The sequence below is a fragment of the Phoca vitulina genome, unplaced genomic scaffold (assembly GCF_004348235.1).
Source record: "Phoca vitulina isolate PV1807 unplaced genomic scaffold, GSC_HSeal_1.0 scaffold9, whole genome shotgun sequence".
Lineage (NCBI taxonomy): Eukaryota > Metazoa > Chordata > Mammalia > Carnivora > Phocidae > Phoca > Phoca vitulina.
In genome coordinates, this window is record NW_022589712.1 from 5,243,676 (window position 1) to 5,263,979 (window position 20,304).

The 20,304-nt window shown below is 40.8% G+C and overlaps 1 long non-coding RNA gene across 2 annotated transcripts in view; it reads right to left on the reverse strand.

Moving 5' to 3' along the window:
• The window catches only part of LOC116634353, a 40,027-nt gene extending 21,822 nt beyond the window's left edge, over positions 1-18,205 (reverse strand). Inside the window, exons 1-3 of one of the 2 annotated variants that reach the window (XR_004299956.1) lie at positions 18,083-18,205; positions 17,922-17,977; positions 15,014-15,096 (exon numbers count right to left, since the gene is read on the reverse strand). This is a non-coding gene — a long non-coding RNA (uncharacterized LOC116634353). Of the gene's footprint in view, positions 1-15,013; positions 15,097-17,921 lie in introns of both variants that reach the window. The other variant, XR_004299955.1, reaches the window with a different exon arrangement.
• Positions 18,206-20,304: the final 2,099 nt, after the last annotated feature.

Below are 20,304 nucleotides of genomic sequence, written 5' to 3' on the forward strand. Positions count from 1 at the left end.
GGGAAAACGATGAGGAAACACCTACCTGCCTCCCCCGTGAGCTGCCACTACTCTCCTCTCCCCTGGCCAGCTGCTTTGGGGAGCTACACACACACCCCGATTCCTACTCCCCTCCTGTGCAAATGCTATCCGCAGGTGCCCCAACCCTCCCTGAAACATTTTTCTCTCCAACCATCGCTGAGGACAACTTTTGCTGGGTTCCACATGGACTCTGTGAATGTGACCTAATTTGGAAATAGGGTCTTTGCAGATATCATCACATTAAGATGAGGACATTAAGATGGGGCCTAATCTAATCTGACTGGTGTCCTTGCAAGAAGAGGCATGGAGAGACACACAGGGAGAATGCCATGTGGCAGAGATTGGAGTGATGTGTCTCCAAGTCAAAGGAACACCAAAGATTGGCCACCACCAGACGCCAGAAGAGGCAAGGAAGGACTCTTCCCTAGTGCTCTTAGAGGAAACAGGACCCTACTAACACCTGGACTTTGGACCTCCAGCCTCCATAACCGTGAGAAAAAAAATTTTCTATTGTTTCCAGCCACCCAACTTGTGGTACTTTGTTACAGTGACAATAGGAACTAATGCATACTCTCTTTCCGATCCTTACCCTAGCCACTCTTGCAGAATTTGGCACTCCTAACAACTGAGTCTTTCCTGAAATTCTCTTCATCAGTGATTTCTGCAAGATGACTTTCTGGTTCCCCTTCTCTTGTTCTCCTGTGATAATCCCTTGCCTTTTTCAATGTTAACTTTCCTCAGAGTTCTGTCCTTACCCCTCTTTTCTTCTCACTCTATCCTTCTTTCCAAGGTGAGCTCATTCACCTTCTATACATGATGACTCTAATATATATATCTTACTTGTCTCCAGACCTCTATTTCTAGACACTGTGCAAGCATTTCCACCACGTACACCCCATATGCTACCCATTCAGAATTAAACTTATTATTTGCTATCCTATTTCTTTCTGAAACAAAATAAGGTATTGTCCACACACACACACACACACACACACACACACACACGCACACGCACACAGAATATATATAAACATATCTCACTGCCCTACCACCACCCTGCCCCAATCTGTTCCTTCCTTGATACTCCCTATCAACTAAGGTCATCAATAGCCATCAAATATTGCCCATTCTACCTTCAAAATCATCTTTCATTCTCTTCTCTTTTCTCCACCCCCACTGCATTGCCCAGTAGCATGTCTTTATCCTCTCTTAAAGAGACTATAGTCATAATTCCTGTTCCATTTACCATTGCTACTTAATAAACCATCCCAAATTCAGTGGCATAAAACAGCAACCATGCATCATGATCATAGACTCTATGGGAACTCAGGGAGAAAGGACATACTGGAGTAACAAGATGGCTGGGCACTGCAACAATCTGATGGCTCACTGGCTTTCATGTCTGAGGGTTGATTCTGGCTGCCAGCTGACTGTCTACCTGGTCTCTTCTACAGCTACTTGGGCTTCCTCACAGCATGGTGGCCAGATTCTGAGCATGAGCATCTTAAAGAACACTAAGAAGAACCTGTAGAGACTTTCCTTCCCTAGTCTCATAAGTCACAAATCATCTCTTCTTTCACAGTCCCAAGCCCACCCAATTCAAGTGGGGTGAGGGTAGATGCCCCCTTGCAATTGGAAAGAAGTGGCCAAGTCACTTTGAAGAGTTTGTAGGATGGGACGTATGATGTGTGCTGGAAAAAGCAATCTGCCCCAGCTCCCTGACTGTCGTCCCTACCCTCGGGCCTCAACTTTTAGCCAGTTTGGCTTCTGTATGTATAGCAAGATTATGTCTCACCCTTGTTTAAAAACTTTTGAAAAATCTTATTTCTGGAAAAAGAGGTTTTGAAACTGTCCTATTGCCTGTGGGTTGGTTACTTTGCTATTGGTTCTCGGCTCCAAATCCACTCTTTTCAACTCTTGCACGATGCTGGGTTTTGACTCTGTATTCCATCTTTTTAGACTCCCTCACTAGATGCCTCCTATTAGTCTCTGACAAGTGTCTAGAAGACACTAGAAAGAAACTATGAGACATAGTTTCTTATGAGCAAGAAAGAAATTTCTGCCTCCTATCTGCTTCCTGTCAGCATCATACAGTGGTGGCACTGTGGCCCAATGGTCACAGTAGGCTCCAGCTTTCAACTGTCTGTGCTCCCAGAAACAGCCCAAGTGTGCCCCTCAGGGGCCCTAGAAGCAGCTGGCTCATGGCCCTCCTCAGAAGCCTGACCTCACCTCCATAAGACCCTTTCTCCCAGACTCTCAGCTCTGAAAACCCCATATCCTCCCTCACTCTCCCAAGCTAGAGGGTGGCACCTGCTTCCTGAAGTTGTATGTCAGGGTTACCTCAGGTTTCCCCTTTATCCCTTTCACATCCATACCTGTGAGATCAATCCCCTATATTAAACTCCCTCTTTTGGAACACCCAGTGTGGTTCCTCTTTTCCTGACTTCACCTTGACAGATAGAACGTGTGAGACTTTCCATTAACGGGCACAACCTGCCCTTCAAAACTTACATCCCAAGATTCTCCCCCACAAAGCCCTCTGCATTCTAGCCACAATCACTGTCAGGCTTTCCCCCAACACTACATTTTTTTCATGTTTCCGTGGCTGTGTACATACTATATTATAAACTTCATGAGGGAAGGATTTGTGTCTTACTCATTTTTCTCTCTTTCCTTTATACTTCCCCCTTTTCTTGCCAATGCCTTGTACCATGTCTGAGATATCACAAATGTCACGTGGACGAACACATAAAGTTATTAATCCATTCTGTATATGCTGCAGAGGTGATTTATTGAATGGATTTCTGGCATTGGGCACAGACACGTAACACAGACATTGAGGGATGGGTCTCACCTAAGCCTCACATACCACATCACCAAGCTGCCTCCTATCTGTCCTATAGATTAAGGGAGGTATGAATATTACCTTAATGTGTTTTATATATTAACTAGGGAAGCTCAGGAGATGAAGGCATAAATCAGGGCCACAAGAGCTTTAAAATGTTAATCATAGTTTTGACATCTGATTATATATGACACACGTCCAACGGCAGCTCTACGTCAATCACAGTGGGCGGGGGGATATTACTGTGAACAGTTCTATGTCAAGTACAGCAGGGGAAATTACTGTGAACAGTGTAATGGGTGGTCTAAATTATAGCATTATGATAACACTGAGAATTAATCTTGTCCCTCTTGCTAAGGAGCCCAGATGCCCCACTAGATTTAAATCAGAACCCTGTAAAAATCCCTGGTCAACAGTCCTCAGACATGATGTCTAGGACAGCAAGCTTGGGCAAGCTCCTCAGTCCCACCAGAAGCCCAGATGAGGCACCAGGAATAACTTAGCCTTGAGGATATACGAAGAATGGAAGGTTTCCAAGCACTTTGACTTGAGTCACTTACAAATAAGTCATCTTATAAAACCAACTTTGCCTTTCATTTAGGTCTCTAGCAAAAGCAAACAAGCAGACACAACCTCAAATAATGTTCAATACCTTGAAGTTTTTGCTTTTTATTTCTTCCCCAAACAGGTGGAGAGGTTCCTTTCCCTTAATATGTTCCAGTTCAGACTCATCTGGTTGCCTGGGACAAAAATGCCTCTAGGTAGAGCAGAGAAGGAGGTGTTTATGTGAGAAGTGACAAGAGATCACTCATGGAGCCCAGAATCAATGCTGTAACTGGGCAGCTGGACTTTGGCTGGAGGAAGAAGTGGACCCTCCCCCCACCCTGCCACCAGCAGGGGTGTGTGGGTCTTCATTCTAGTACTCCATCATCCACAGTCACAGAAACACCTGTGTCTCTTTCTCTTACTACTAACACTTTCTTTACTTCTAATTCAAGTTCTTAAGAAACAAGGAATTTGATCAGACCAACCCATCATTCATGTGACTGTAGATCTGTGACCATCCTGTGGGTGTGGACTGGCTGCTCTGAAGTGTTGGGTGTTCACACCTTACCAGTCAGGTGTGAATGTAGGAAGTTCGCGTGTGTTTTGGAGGTTAGGACATGGTCAACTAGGCTGAAGGAATTATAGGTGTGTACCTAAAAAAGCATCATGGATATTGGAGAATAATTTTTTTCTTCAACTAGAATACACATTTTATTATTTTAGATCAACCTGCTATGTTTTTTGTTTCCCAAATTCAAGTTTCCATGCATTGGTTTATCTTATAAATATATAAGCCATGCCTTGTATGGCATCACTTAAAAGTGAGAAGAGCAACGCATCATCTTGAAGCTTATTTTTATGCATTTAGAAAGTCATCTCATCATAGAAATGTAAGGCCATTGCACTGGAGGATCTTTTATCGCCTAACAATGCCTATGCTAGTGGGTGCTTTAATCTAAGCCTCAATTTTAAAATCCAATCATACCTGTTAACAATTTTTGGCAAATTTTGGAATTATTTTAACACCACATTTATTTTTCATGAGTTAAGTCCATTTTTCCTTTCTTCCAGCTTGTTGAGATTTAGTTGACAAATAAAATATGTATATATTTAGGTGTACGACATGATGTTTTGATATACATATACATTGTGAGATGATTATCACAATCAAGCTAATTTACACACCCATCACTTCACATAGTTATATGTGTGTGTGGTGAGAACACTTAAGATCTACTCTCTTAGCAAATTTCAAGCACACAATACAGTATTATTAACTATAATCACTATGCTATACTTTAGATCTCTGGAACTTATTCACCCTGTGTAACTGAAATTTTGTACCCTTTGACTAACATCTTCCACCCCAGTTCCTGGCAACTACTATTCCCCTGTCTGCTTTTTCAGATTCCACATACAAGTGAGATCATGCAGTACTTGTTTTTCTGTGTCTGGTTTATTTCACTTAGCATAATGTCCTGCAGGTTTATTCAGTTGTCACAAATGGCAGGATTGCCTTCTTTTTTATGACTGAACAATATTTTGTTATAATTTTATATATATATATATATATATATACACATTTATATATATAAACATATATTTCTGTTATAACAGAATATATATCATACATAATATATAATATTACAGAGAAAGAATATATAATATATGTATTATTTATATATAGATACACACAATATTAAAAAAATTTCTTTACTCCTTCATTCATTCAGACACAGGTTGTTTCCGTATCTTGGCTATTGTAAGGAATATTGCTATGAACGTGGGAGTACAGATATCTCTTCAACATACTGATTTCATTTCCTTTGAATGTATACCCAGAAGTGGGATTGCTAGATCATATGGTAGTTCTATTTTTAATTTTTTGAGGAACCTCCATACTCTTCTTCACAGTGGCTGCACCAATTTACATTCCCACCACCAGTGTGCAAGGGTTCCCTTTTTCTACATCCTCACCAATACTTGCTATTTCTTGTCTTTTTGATTCTAGCCCTTTTAACAGGTGTGAGGTGATATCTCATTGTGGTTTTGATTTGCATCTTCCTGATGATGATGCTGGGCATCTTTTTATGCAGTTGGCCATTTGTATGTCTTCTTTCCAGAAATGACTATTTGGGCCTTTTGCCTATTTTTTAATCAGGTTTTTTTTTTTTCTATTGAGTTGTTTAAATTCCTTCTATATTTTGAATATTAACCTCTTATCAAATGGATGGTTTGCAAATATTTTCTCCCATTTCACAGATATTCTCTTCACTTTGCTGATTATTTATTTTGTCCAGCAGAGCTTTTTAGTTTGACATAATCCCACTTTGTCTATCTTTGCTTTTGTTGTCTATGCTTTTAGGGTTATCCAGAAATAAATCCACAAATTTACAGTCAACTGATCTTTAGCAAGTGCTAAAAACACACAATGGGGAAAGAATAGTCTCATCAATAAATGGTGTTGGGAAAACTGGATATCCATATGCAAAAGAATGAAATCGGATCCTTATCTCACACCATATGCAAAAATCAACTCAAAATAGATTAAAGACCTAAATGTAAAATCTAAAACCATAAAACGGCTAGAAGGAAGAGCTTTATGACATCAACAGACAATGACTTTTTTGGACATATTTATTTTTAATATATTATCTACTTAACTTTTGATGTGCAATTTATGTGCTTGATATATTAAGCCAGAAACTTAATCTACCTAAGCAGAAATTGGTTGGTCAACAACTGAATGACTCTTGTGTCACTCTTAGCAGTGAGCGTGTAGATGTTACAAAGGACCCATGACTTGTGCATTTAAAGACTAGTGACACCACACCGTTGCCCACAGCACCATCCCTGAAACTCCAACATGTGTGACTATAGCAAACATCACCACCTATTCAGCTTATTAAGGATTGGCAAACAAAGCAATGCAGTGGTGGGGATTTGTGGTTTTGTTTTGTTTTCATTAAGAAATAAATATCACAGTTCACTGTTACAAGGATCTACTTATTGAGAAGGGATTGTTTGCAGTGGTATAAAATGTTACTTGAGAGCACATGGATAAATTATAGATGTAACACCAATACTTAAGCTTTTCACTGAAAGCATAAAAAAAAAACAAAACACCTAACATTTCCCAAATTTACTTTATGATAGTCCATCAAATCTAGATAAACATACAACAGTAGCAACTATTTTTGTAATTCCAAGGAAACATAAGTAGATGCAGAATTCAGTGACAATTTCAGTGTGTTTGGTGACTCGGCAGGCATGCAACTAGATAAACCCAGCTAGCCCATGTTTATAAACATGTTCTTCAGGAGGCAAACATGCTACAAGGACACTGTATACTTTTCTTTAAAGTTTTTAAGCTACACAAAGAAAATTTTAGCCATAGTTCATAACGCATAAGCCTTGCACAAAACCTCCCATCCCTGGTTGGCAGAGTATTTCCATAACAGTAGGTCACAACCCACCTCTTGCTAATGTCCTCTCTTGGGAGAATGACCAGATAAGGCATGATTTTTAAAAACATGACAGCTACTCTTAAAAGGGATTCAATAATGAAAATGCTCAAAACCTCTTTAAGAAACGTGTGATAAGCATGAGTTTTTTGCTGTTATGGTTCTCAGAGCCAATCTTGCCTCAGTCTTTCACAGAAGTTTACCAAAATGAGGTACACCAGGATTTCTCACCCTCGGCACTACTGGCATTTTGGACCAGATAACTTTTTATTGTGGGGGCTGTCCTGTGCATCCTTGGCCTAATCACTAGATGCCAGTAGCACCCCCTCTCCCACTTGTGACAGTCAAAAATATCTCGGGGCGCCTGGGTGGCTCAGTCAGTTAAGTGTCTGCCTTCGGCTCAGGTCATGATCTCAGGGTCCTGGGATCGAGTCCTGCATCGGGCTACCTGCTCAGCAGGGAGTCTGCTTGTCCCTCTCCCTCTCCCTCTGGGATCTCTCTCACTCTTGCCCTCTCTGAAACAAATAAAATCTTTAAAATATATATATATACATATCTAGATATTGTCAAATGTCTAATGGGAACAAAATGGCCCTTGTTGAAACCACTGATGTACGCTTATCTGGGGCACAGAGATAAAACACTTTGTACTTCAATTCAGTTCAACCTATATTACCCATATCCGCATACACTGTGGTAGGCATGGTAATTTCTGTCTATCAGGAGAGCTTACTAAGTAAAAGAGAGGGTTAGACGATGGGCCCTGGATTGTAATTATCTGGGTTTAAATTGAGACTGCCCCATTTACCAGCTGCCTATCACCTTGAACAATTCCTCTCTGTAAGCCTTGGTTTATTCATCTGGGAAATTAGAGTAATAATACCACCTGCCTCATACAGTGGTTGTGAGAATTAGCTGAGAGAATAAATATAAGGCCTTTAACACAAGACCAGCAGACGAAGTGTCCAATAAATGTTGGAAGAAGCATGGGAAGAAGCACACAAGAGGACAATGGTGGTTGTTTCATCTGTCTTCAAAGTCAGCTAGAAATAGTGAAAAGGAACTCATTCATTAGCCTAGCCCCAGTTACTGGGAGAAAAAATTCATTTGAGATACGTGTGTGTGCAAACACTCATGCGTATGGCTGTGTAATTTTTAAAAGATGCAATCCATAACATCTATGTTTTATTAAGATGTCAAGTACATTGCTGGGGGGCGAGGGGGTTACCTTTAACAAGCTGAACTCTAAGTTAAATTTGTCTTTATTTGGCTTAGGAAGATTATGATTACCCACAGAACTTCAAAGCTGAGGTCATACCGATGTTGCTTTAGGAGCCTAGGTTAATATTATATGGTTTGTTTTGTAGTAGATTTTACTTTCTCAAAATTAGTCAGGAAAGATGGGAGGGCAGACATAGTCCTGGACAGGGCACACGGCTGGGCCAGGAAACACAGGATGATTGAGCCGTGCACTCGGAGCACGGCTCGAGGGAGGAGAAGCCATGAAGCGACGGCACGACTGTCCTTCTAGAGCCTCCTGTGTCACTTCTCACGACCGAGAGGTGCCGCCGTGGCCAAAACAGAGTTTCTGCTCTGTCCTGGCCTCCGGCTCATAGCACAGAGCACTTAGAGACCACCTGAGCCGCGGGAAAAACAACTGATGCTCTGGTCACTTCACATGAAGGAGAACCAACACGCAAGGCTGGCCTGAGTCAGTGTGCTCGCCTCTTGAACATATGCAAGGTGTTGTCTTCCTAACACCCCCACGGCCCCCATCTCTCCCTGACAAATCTGCATAGATCTTTTAAAACTCAACTCAAAAATAGTCTAACCCTTGAAGACGCTCCTAGCCGCCTTATCCACCACCAAATGCTGAGGTCACATGGTCCAAGTAACCATGTGATGTTGTTGGTGATATTATTCATTGGTGAGTCTGTTCCCCCGCTGAAAGGCGAGCGCTTTGTGGTGCTCTTAATAGGCAGAATGGGTAAATGATTTGATTGACATTTTATGGAACTGAATATAGTTTTTCATTTTAAAGGACAGATTAACACTACACTAGGTTCAACTATTATTTTCCTTCCAGTGAACTCCTCCAAGCCTTCTGAGCAATTGAATGTTTTCCCAACAGAATCACCTAAATATGAAAATAGCCCCTGTCTATCAGGACAGAGCAATCCCCCTTCGGTGACCAGCTGTGAGGCTTTCATGTAGATGCGTTTCTGGTTCTCGTGGCAGATAAGGGTCATATTTATTAACCGCCTGCTGCCTGTCAGGCTATGGGGGGCGATCAAACCCCCGCCAGACACAATGAAGAAGGAGGTGCTGGGAGGCTGGTGACCGAGCTGAGCCCTCATGCCACGTCCCACTAGCGTAACGAACGTTAAGTAGTAAACACTACTTCCAAAGTGCTTCCCTCCAGGCAAGACTGTAAACGTGCTCGAGAAACCATCTCCGTTATATCTAAAGTCTTCCTGTTTGAAATTCAGTCATCAGGATGGACCCCCAGTTAGCCCTGCTTATGCGTTTGGAACCTCTCAATTATTCCAGTTTGCTGCATTCTGAGCTCTCGTCCTCTTCCGGTATGTTTGCCATTTCCCGAGGGTCTAGAGCTTTCTTCCCTAAGAATTCCCCATGAATTGCTGTGAAATTTCTTTCCTAACAACGCTCTCTGGGAGCGGTCCCATCCTGTCTCTGAACAACATTTCCTCCTGCCCGTGCGGCCTTCCATCCAGAAACCGGCAACAGAGTTTTTAAAGAGGAAACCTGTTACAGCAGGAAACAACCAGGCCTTTGATTCATTCCATTTGTCAGGCTGGCCTGCCCTCACCTGGGACGGAGGGAGAGCTCCTGGGGTCTCAGATTCCCCCTCCCATAGTAGCAGGATGCTCTGACACAAAGACAGAAGCAAGGGGGCTTTGCCCCAACTTCCTTCAGCCTGCCCACCCCGTGCCACCAATTTCAAAAGAAAACAAGTAATTTTCTTTCTCAAAGTTTTCATGCCCTTCTGTAGCTCAAGCTTAGTGAGTGGTCCTCACACCAGACAGGGGCATTTTTGTGTAAAACAGTTTGAACAGAAAGTTTTAAAGAGAGCACAAAGGAGTGGAGAGAGCATACTTACGAACCCCTCTCTTTTATCTCTGCTTTTAGAACACTATTAGAACATTACTAAGGAAGATCACGTCTCTCCCCAAGGGTTAAAAAAAGTCAGAGATTATCCCTAGGAAAGAGGGAAATGAATTAGGCTTAAAAAGGACAAGAATTGGACTCCAAACGATCCTAGGTGAATATATGCAGAGTAGACAGGATAGGAACTATTTGATTTTTTTTTCCTACTTTACAATAAAACCACTGAATTGAACTGAAAGTCGAATTTCACCAACTGCATCCTCCCCCTCGGGCTCCGAGTTCGTTTGTGCTCAATCCCAGCGGAGCGCTTCCTGTAGGGACCATTGCCCGCAGGAGGACCGTGCGCTCCGCAGGGTGAATGCATGGGCTGCAGGAAATGTCAGATGCCGCCTGGAGCGGCTTTGTCTTCAAACAGTCACAGCTGACATAGGCATTTGCAGCAAATTTTGCCGTGTCCAGCTCTGTCCTCCTCTGCAGGGAGGCCCGGCTCACCCATGTGTATAGCAAAGTCCCCTGACAAAGCGGCCGTGTGTACGCACACAAAGAGCAGCATGGTCCCACCCCGGCACATCCTTGTGGACAGAGAGCCAGGGACACAGCACCGGGCGGCTCTGCCCTGGAACACCACCAAAACAAAACGGTCTCCAGCCCCGTGTCTGTCCTGCCTGGTAGAGCGCGTTGCTCTGGGAGGGACCTCGGGCTGCCACCTGTGACTTCCAAGAACAGGAACTCCAAACCCGACCACACTTCGCTGTGCTCTGCAGTGTATTAGGAACCGAGACAAGGAATCCAAACATTACCCTGATGATATTTCAGTTAATTTGGGGCCTGGATATTCTGGAGAAGATATTCCTACAAATGCGCAATAACCGCTGGTTGCCGGACGTGGATATGTATTCCTACAAGCGTAGTTACTAGTGGCTGACTGTCCCCTGGTAAAACACACGTGCGTGCGCACGCACACACACATACACACACCTCATTCTTTCTGAAACTTGTGGATATGTTGCAAATTTTAATTTAGGAGAAAAAGATTGAAGCATTGCAGTTAAAGGAGTTAAATCTTTAAAGTTAATCATCACTATGAATATTACCAGTTAGTTACCACAATCCTAATGTTTCTAGCTGTGTGGTCTCCTAGATTTAGAAGCACTTAACAAGGGGCATCTGGGTGGCTCAGATGGTTAAGCGTCAGCCTTCAGCTCAGGTCACGACCTCAGGGTCCTGGGATCAAACCCCGCGTGAGGTTCTCCGCTCAATGGGGAGTCTGCTTCTCCCTCTCCCTCTGCCTCTCCCCTCCACTCATGCTCTCTCTCTCTCTCAAATGAATAAATAAAATCTTTAAAAAAAAAAAAAAAAAAAGAAGCACTTAGCAAACAGCCCACTTAAAAAAAGCAGATTTCCTGACCACCAAAGCCGGAAGGCAACCCCTTTCGACCTGGCCCAAGGAAATCTTAATCCTTCACATCCACAAACAGAGTGCTCTGCATGAGCTAGGATTGCCCTCAGCTCTGATGATAGATCTGTCAGAAGAGCCACAACCCTCAAACTGTTCCCCGTCCACTGTGGAGGGTGTGGAATTACCTAGAATATGGAGAAGAGTGTCCTAAGTGCTGGGAAGTACGGGCTGCGTGCAAAGGGCACTGGGACTCAGGAGGGAAAGCGCTGGTTCTGTCTGCTGTGGCCTCGGCCAGAACCCGAGCTCGTGGGGAGAAAAGGTTTTCCCCAGCAGACACTAGAGATGCCAGAGATATCCTAAAGGGAGCAGTATGTTCCGGGCAGGAGGGCTCCAGACAATGTCACGGCATGTTTCAGTCAGGATCCAAGCAGGGAAGCAGAACCAGTATGAGACATGTGCACGGAGAGACTGGTTACAAGGACTGGGTTCCTGGGACTGTCGGGCTAGCTAAGCAAGTCTGCAGCCCACACCCCAGGGAATCAGGAAGAGAAGGTCATGGGCAGTGGGGAGCTGCATGGCACAGACATGCCATGCTTCTCTTCTCTCCGGGGAGTCTCAGCCTTGCTGGCAAGCCAAGTGACTGACTCAAGCCTACATGGACTCCCCAAGATCATCTCTGCTTAAAATCAACTGAGTAGGGATTTTAATTATAGCTCAAAATCCCTTTACACCAACAGCTGACTAGCATTGATTCAACAGCTGGGATTCTAACCTCACCAAGTTAACACATCAGAAAGCCATCACATGGGGTTATTATTATTGCTGTTGGAGTCAAGAGATGGAGGCATGAGACTGCAGGGGTCTGAACTCTGGTGCTGTCACCTTCTGCTGGTGCTGTGTCCTTGGGCAAGTTACTCAACTAACTGCTCAGCACCTCACTTTCTTGTGATGACAAAATGTTGACAAACAGTGCCTACTGCCTAGATGTATTATAAGGATTAAACCTATAAGGTTTTAAGCTATAAGGATTAGCTAACACATGTAAAGTGCTTAGACAAATACTGAAACATGCTAAGCGCTCAGTGAGCCACATGCGTGCAGTAAGGTGCACATCTGTGTGACCGTGCATGTGGTCAATATGCCAAAATTGCCTTTAGCCAGTTGGTGGCAGCGCCAGGTCTAGAACTGAGGGTCCCAGAATCCAACCCTTTGGTAGCTGTTTAGTTACCATCTGTTAGGCTTACAGTGTGGGGATTTTAAAAAGTGTAAATAGAATTCCTGTCTTTGTTAAAATTACATTCTAGATGAAAATCTGAGACAGACAGTATCCAACAATGCATCTACACGTCAGAGAAGGGAATGGAAAGGGCACTTGAAGAGCTCAAATGAGAAGAGATCACTTCCCCTTGGATCAGTCTAGGGGAGCTGTCCTGGAAGGGGTGAAATCTGTTCTGGGGCTTAAGGAATTGGCAGGATTGGAAAGGTGGAAAAGAGAACAAGGTGGAGGGGTGGCAGCAAGGGGCTGCATGAGCAAAAGGCACGAAAACCAGGAACGTGATCTTGGCGCTGGTCAACAAGGGAACCCCCAAAAGGCCAGTCTTCAGCTTGAGGTACTGCATAGTGTGGCTTCACTTAGGAAAGAATTAATTTGCCGTCTTCAGTCTTTGTCTTTGTATAGAAATCCCAAAGCAAGGTCCCACAAGCTTAATATCATACTCAGAGATTCGAAACACCTCTGTTTGTGACTTTTTTTCCCCCATGGGTTAGGTTTCTCCTTGTTTTCATTCAGTGGTAGGCTTTCATTGAAGTAATAGATCCAGCAGCTGATAGCCTATATTTAAAAAATAGCTTCACCAGGTTGGCACAGCTGAAGGATTTTATTTTACAAAATCTATAACTAGAAAACATCGGCTTTGCCTTTTGTACTAGAGATATGATGGAATTAAAGGATTCGAGATCGCAAAGCCTTCATGAATAATTCAGAATCCTCGGCCCCCAGCAAATACTTGCTTTATTTTCTATATGCCGGTATCGGGCTCTGACATTTGAAGAAGGTTTAGTGGTGCTGAGTGCTCCTTAATTCAGGATCATCTTCAACCACACACACATGCACATGATCCTCTTAGCTGTTCTATGTCACTTCATGTCTAAAATCTCAGAATTCATTCACTTTCAATATGATGGAGTCCATAGAAATCATTTTAATAAGCACTTAATTGACATTTACTAAGCACATCCCAAATAATAACTCCTTTTTGTCCTTATAACAAACCTACTGGGTAAGAACCATAAGTAGTACACTCCTTTTGGAAATGAAGTAACAGAAACACAGGAAGGTTGAGCCACTTCTCCAAGCTACACCCCCAGGAGAGGTAGCACTGGGTTTCAGATGCAGGCTCTCTGGCCTGTGAGTCCATACCCTTAACCACTAGAGTACTAGAGGAATCCAAAGGGCACTATAACTCTTCTGCCACATGTGCAGGAAGGGTCAAAACATTGGGTGGATCTCTGCCCAGTTTGGGAAATTGGTTCTCAGCCCGGATCCCAACCAGCAGTTATTCCTCCCATCAACTTGTAAACAGGAGACAATGTTCTCCATTACCATAGCATGGCAACAACAAGATAGAAGAAGCAGACACTGCTGTCTGATTAGATCCACGTCCCCATGAAGAAAAAAAGGCATTCCCAGGGCTAAAAGTAAGCAGTGGGACAATTTATAGCTTATATTGGAGGAACAATCTCAAGAACACCATCAGGAAATATTTTGAACTGAAAATCATAAAAATAAATTTATTTTGTTTATAATTAATTTTATTTTAGGTTCTTATTAAACAAACAACACATCCAGCATTAATGGGGAAGATGTCACAACATGACATCCTACATTTTATATTCAATTTCCTTGGTGCTCGAAAGAGGTTCGGTTTTGAAAAAAAAAAAATCAGAGCACTTCCTCAATACTTACAAGTGTCCCTCATGATCTTTTAAAACACTTATCATGTCACTGTTTTTGTCAACTTTCTGCTCTTTAGTTGTTAACTGGAATAGCCCTTCAGAAGCTCATTTTTCAGGGGCTGGGCCCAAGATTTGAACAGCTCCCCAACATCATTTTCATTACCTGCCTCTACTGCAAGACCCACAAATACACTCTGCAAATATTTTGCATATATTTGCATAGCAATGTCTGACATAATAAAGACAATGATAAGAAAGGAATGGGGTTTCCATGAGGAATGGTCATTCCTCTGTTGATTAGTGACTATTTTTATTTTATGATGACTTTTATTTTCTCTAAGCAACTTGTAACTGAGAAGACCAAGTTAAAAAGAACAAACAATAGAGATCTCCTGTAGTGACAGTCTCCTATGGGATCCTTTCTATTGTTATCAGGAGGACCTGGGATAGAGAAGCTCTAGGAAAGTGATAGTCTAAGGATCAGGTAAGCCTAAGCCCAGTAGCTCTCCAGAAGCTTCCATTTTCATTAAGATAACCAAAAGCATATACTCATAAAGCATCCAAATACAGAACTACTAAAAATTATCTATAATATTCATTTTTAAATCTTTTTCTAGCTAGCCTGGCAAGAATTTAAAGGAAATTATCACATACCAAAAATGATGACAAATCCTGAATATATGTTGGTAAGCAAAGACTGAGGCTGAAATGTGTAGCAATCTTCTCATCTCTGGAGGCTGTATGGGGAAAATGGAAGAGCAAGGCTTATGTAAGGCATTAAGTCAGATCAAGACTGCCACATAAAAAACACTGAAACCCTCAGAAAACAGCACCATAGTAAGGAGACAATATGAAGACTGCTCTAATGTTAGTCCTGAATGGAGGGGAAAAATTCCACCCTGAAGATTTCAAACCACATTCTGGCCTTCACTCCATTTGGGGCCAGAATCATACTACCCGTGCAGCCACAATGACCCCCCGTGTTTCTGTCCATAGGCCCAGTGCAGCAACCTTAAACCTAGATCCCAAAGAGTTCCTAAACACAAATTTCCAAGCAATATATTTCATAGTTCAAAATCAGGCAGGATATACAAGGATATAAGCCACTGTGAATAAGAATTAACAAAAGCAATAAGCACCAAAAGCAAACGAACAAGGAAACAGAATCTAGAATTATCAAACACAAACAAAAAATATACATGTCCTGTATGTTTAAAGAAATTAAAGAAGATATCAAATTCATGATGAAATACTACTAAATTTGATTGACTTATTTCGCTTAGCATAATACCCTCTAGTTCCATCCATGTCATTGCAAATGGCAAGATTTCGGGTTTTTTGATGGCTGCATAATATTCCAGTGTGTGTGTGTGTGTGTGTGTGTGTGTGTGTGTGTGTGTACCACATCTTCTTTCACAGACCTGTACCTCTGAAACAAATAATACATTGTATGTTAAAAAAAAGAAAAAAGAAGATAGTAGGAAGGGAAAAATGAAGGGGCGAAATCGGAGGGGGAGACAAACCATGAGAGACTATGGACTCTGAGAAACAGACTGAGGGTTCTAGAGGGGAGGGGGGTAGCGAGATGGGTTAGCCTGGTGATGGGTATTAAAGAGGGCATGTATTGAATGGACCACTGGGTGTATATGCAAACAATGAATCATGAAACACTACATTAAATAAATAAATAAATAAATAGGAAAAAAAATTATTAAGATTTGAAAAAGAACCAAATAAATCTTCTAAAATTGGAAAGTGTAAAAAATAATAAATTTTTAAAAATAGAGTTAGAATGCAAGAGATGGGTTAAAGATGAAGATTAGACATCTTTGAAGAGAAATTAGCAAGCTGGAAGATAAATTTGAAGAAATATCTCAGCATGAATGATAGAGACATAAAGAGGGAAATGAGATATTAATGAGTAATAGAGAAATATGATCATAGAGTCTACTACAACTTATTGCTCCTTCTGAAAGAGGTAATATACAATGGGAAGAAGAAATATTTGAAAAGATAATGGTTGAGAATTTTTCCAAATTAATGATAGATACAAATCTTCAGATTTAGGAAGCACAAGAAATTCCAAGTAGGAAAATAAAAACTGAAATACTAGAGAATAGCATATTAGTTGGTAGGGGCATGACTGGAATTAAGGCAGTCTAAGGTTCCTGTATTATTTATGAGGAAAATAAATATACTAATTGACTTTAGATTTTGTTAACTTAAATATATTTTAATTTTTTTAGGGAAATTACTACAAGATAATACATTACCTCTAACTAGTAGAGGGGGAAATTATAATGAGACAAAAGGAAGAAAATCCCAGTCAATCCAAAAGTAAGCAGGTAAGAAGAAAATTAGCAAGAAAAAGCAGAACAAATAGCACAAAAATAAGATACTAAAAATAAATAAAATACATCAATAATTATAATAAATGTAAATGGATTAAACTCATCAGTTAAAAGACACAGATTGTCAGACTGGATCTTTAAGAAAAAACACATAGTATGTTTACTATACTGGAATTAAAATTTTTAAAATAATATATACAGTATACTAGAGACACACTTAAGACATAAAGACTCAGAAAAGTTGAAAATTAAAAGATATCATATAAAATTCTAGCTAAAAGAGAGTTGGCATTAATAATAGGAAAAATAGTTTTTAAAGCAATAAACATTACCAGAGACAGAGGGAGTCACTACAGTATAATCAAATGATCAATATTATTATTTCTGTCAGGAGGACAAAAAAATCTTAAAATTGCATGTGTTAATATAACTTCAAAATATTTTTTAAATAGCACTTCAAGAGAAGTTGAAAAATCTACTAATATAGAGGAAGAGTTTTAATGTTCCTCTCTAAGTAATTGATAGAGCAAACAATAAAAGAATCTGAAAAAAATAGAGAATATTTGAACAAGACAATTAACTATCCTGATGTGCTTCCTAAAAGTACAAAATTCTTTTAAAGCAAACATGCAAAATTATAAAAATTGACCATAACTTAGGCTGTAAAATAACTTCAGCATGTCTAAAAATTGTTAATAGACAAACCACATTTATAGCCCAATGCAAGTAAGTTAGAAATCAATAACAAAACCATTCTTTAACCCTGCCTACATGGTATAGTTTTAAAAATTTGTTAAATAGCCTTAGTGAGTAGAAATAAAACATGTATGATTGAAAATAAAAAAATACTCTGAACTAAACCATCATAAATATATATTACATATCAAAACTCATGTGTTGCAGCCATACATTACATAAAGAGAAATTTGTGGGCTTGAATGCTTATTTTAGGGGAGAAAAGGCCTTAAAAAGGCTGAAAGTTAATGAACTAAATATACAAATTAAGTAATTATATAAAGAAGAGCAGAATAATTTTTTTTAACCGTAGAAGGGAAGAAACAATAAAGGTAAGAGCAAAAATTAATGAATCAGAAAACAAAGATACACAAAAAGGAAAACCCAAAGCTGTTTTTTCACAAAGGCTTAAGACATAGGTAATTCTCTTGCAAGACTGTTCAAAAAGAGAAGCTGTGTAAATAAAAAATACTCACTGCTTAGGCAAACCCAGGCATCAAGATTCAGTGGCACTCAACGAAGGTATTTTAAGCTGTAAAGGTTTTAACGCAGGGAATTAGAGACTTAAATGTTGCTGGAGGTTCTGAAAGAGACTTTCCAGGATGAACTTATGATTCTAGTAAAAATTTAGAAATACCCCAAGGGGAAGCTACTCTTTCTAAAGTCGCCACTGGAGCTGCAAGTTCAGAAACATTCCCATAGCTGCCATCAGAGGACCAGGAAGCTGATGTCACGACCACGACCACATGGCTTCCTGTAACCCAGCAGCTTGGGCACAGATACAGGAACACTCTGCACAAAGTCACGCAAACAGCCAAAATTGGGAAGGAAAATTGTCTGTTTCACTAACACCTTCCAAATTTCACACCAGTCGTGTCTAATTAGTGAAAACTAACTTATTTCTGTAAATAGAATGCAGAAGGGTTGAGAGAGCCAATCTATGCACAAATCTCTCCAGTGATGCATTCTTCAGCATTTATTTCCATCGAGCTATGGACTGTTTCTCACACACTAACACTGACAATGTCTAAAATTAAAAGAGAGATCTTCCCAAACTTCATAGGAATCAAGATAGAATAATTTGTTTAAACTCCATTTTCCCATCTGTCAAATAAGACTAGCTGCACAAGAATGATCTTCATTATCATCAGCTGGAACAATACTGAAAATGCAAATGAAGAATACATATGAAGAATTATTAACATTTTTCGGGAAGTGATATTTTTTAGAAAGGTATGATAGAATTTTCATGAAACCCTTTTTAAGGCTGCTGTATATGCCAATTTATTCACTGAAGTCTGAAGAGGTCAATAAAGTTGCCTGGGAGTCCCTATAATCCAAGCAAACCAAAGCAAACCTCTTCTCCCCAAAACTTCATTTGGTTCAAGGTCCTACATACAGAATGATATTTTAACACAAAAGGGAACATAGATCACATGCCAGAATCAGCATGAGCTGCTATCTCTCACATTACACACTGAAATACAATGTAGCAGCACATGAATATTTCCAGTGCCCTTTGTATTAATTTTCTATGGATGCATAACAAATAACCACAAATTTAGTGATGTAAAGAGAAAACAGACACTATCTTGTAGTTTTTGTGAGTCAAGAGTCCAAGCGCAGCTTAGGGGGATTCTCTGCTCAGGATCTTACCAGCCTGGACTACAAGTATTGGCCCATGCGGGAGTCTCATTTGAGCCTTGGGTTCTTGACCAACTTCACCTAGTTTTGGCAGAATCCATTCTGCTGCAGCCATAGAACTCAGGTTAGCTTGTTTCTTCAAGGCCAGCAGAGGAGAGAGAGTCTCTGACTTCCTCAGTCTCTGACCTCTAGAATTTATTTTAAAAAGTTCAGCTGATGAGGTTAAACCCACACAGAATAATATCCCTTTTGATTAACTTAGAAATGACTGATTAAGGACCTTAACTACATCTGCAAAATCCTTCATTTTGCCAGATTCCATTGGTTGGAAGCAAAATAAATGTCCCTGCCACGCACAAGAGGAGAGAATTATACAAGGTGTATAGAATTCTGCCCACCACACCCTTATGTGAAAAAGTAGCAAGGAAACCTCTGCGCACTTTCCACGCTGGGTTTACGGCTCATGTTGCATTGCAATGTTGAAATAAGCAGTCAGTCTCTTGGAGAATATTGCTTGCTGTTGTTCTACCTCCTGACTGTTTTTAGTTATTCTTTTAAAAAACGTTTTCTTTCTGGCTACAGCATACCTACCACTGTGCTAAGTACTAGTGTACAAAATCAATAAGTGACAATCGGTGTCCACGAGGACACACAACGGTAACCACTTTATCCCGTCAGCTGCACAACAACAGAGTCAAGTCGGGTTTTTGTTACCCATAAGTCAATCATTGGGCTGCATGACTTGATATTTTTCTGAAAAAAAAAAAAAAAAAAAGAGAGAGAGAGAAAACACTTCGTCTAGCATGACTACAGAGGTGGCAATTAAACCTAGACTATTATGACTGTGAACGTTAAACCTGAGTCCAATGGCCCAAAGAAGATGATTCAGGAAATCATTCTTAACCTGATTTTTATCCTATCTGTGAGATGAATAATGATCTATCTCAAACCAACTATGCCAGCAAGGATTCACAGCCTTTCTCTTCGAAAAATCATTGAGGATAAGAGGAAAACTGCTTCAAAGGAAAACTTTGTGAGCACGTCAGGAAAAATTGTGACTTTCCTTACCCAGTGTTAGACCAAAAACTACTGTACCATGCCAATAAACCAGCACTCTGGATTGGATCCCCATTTCCAGGCATCCACTGAGCACCTGAAGGCATTTCTGAAGTTAGCCAGCTGGGATTCAGAAGCTCAGCTGGATGGCCATTTGCC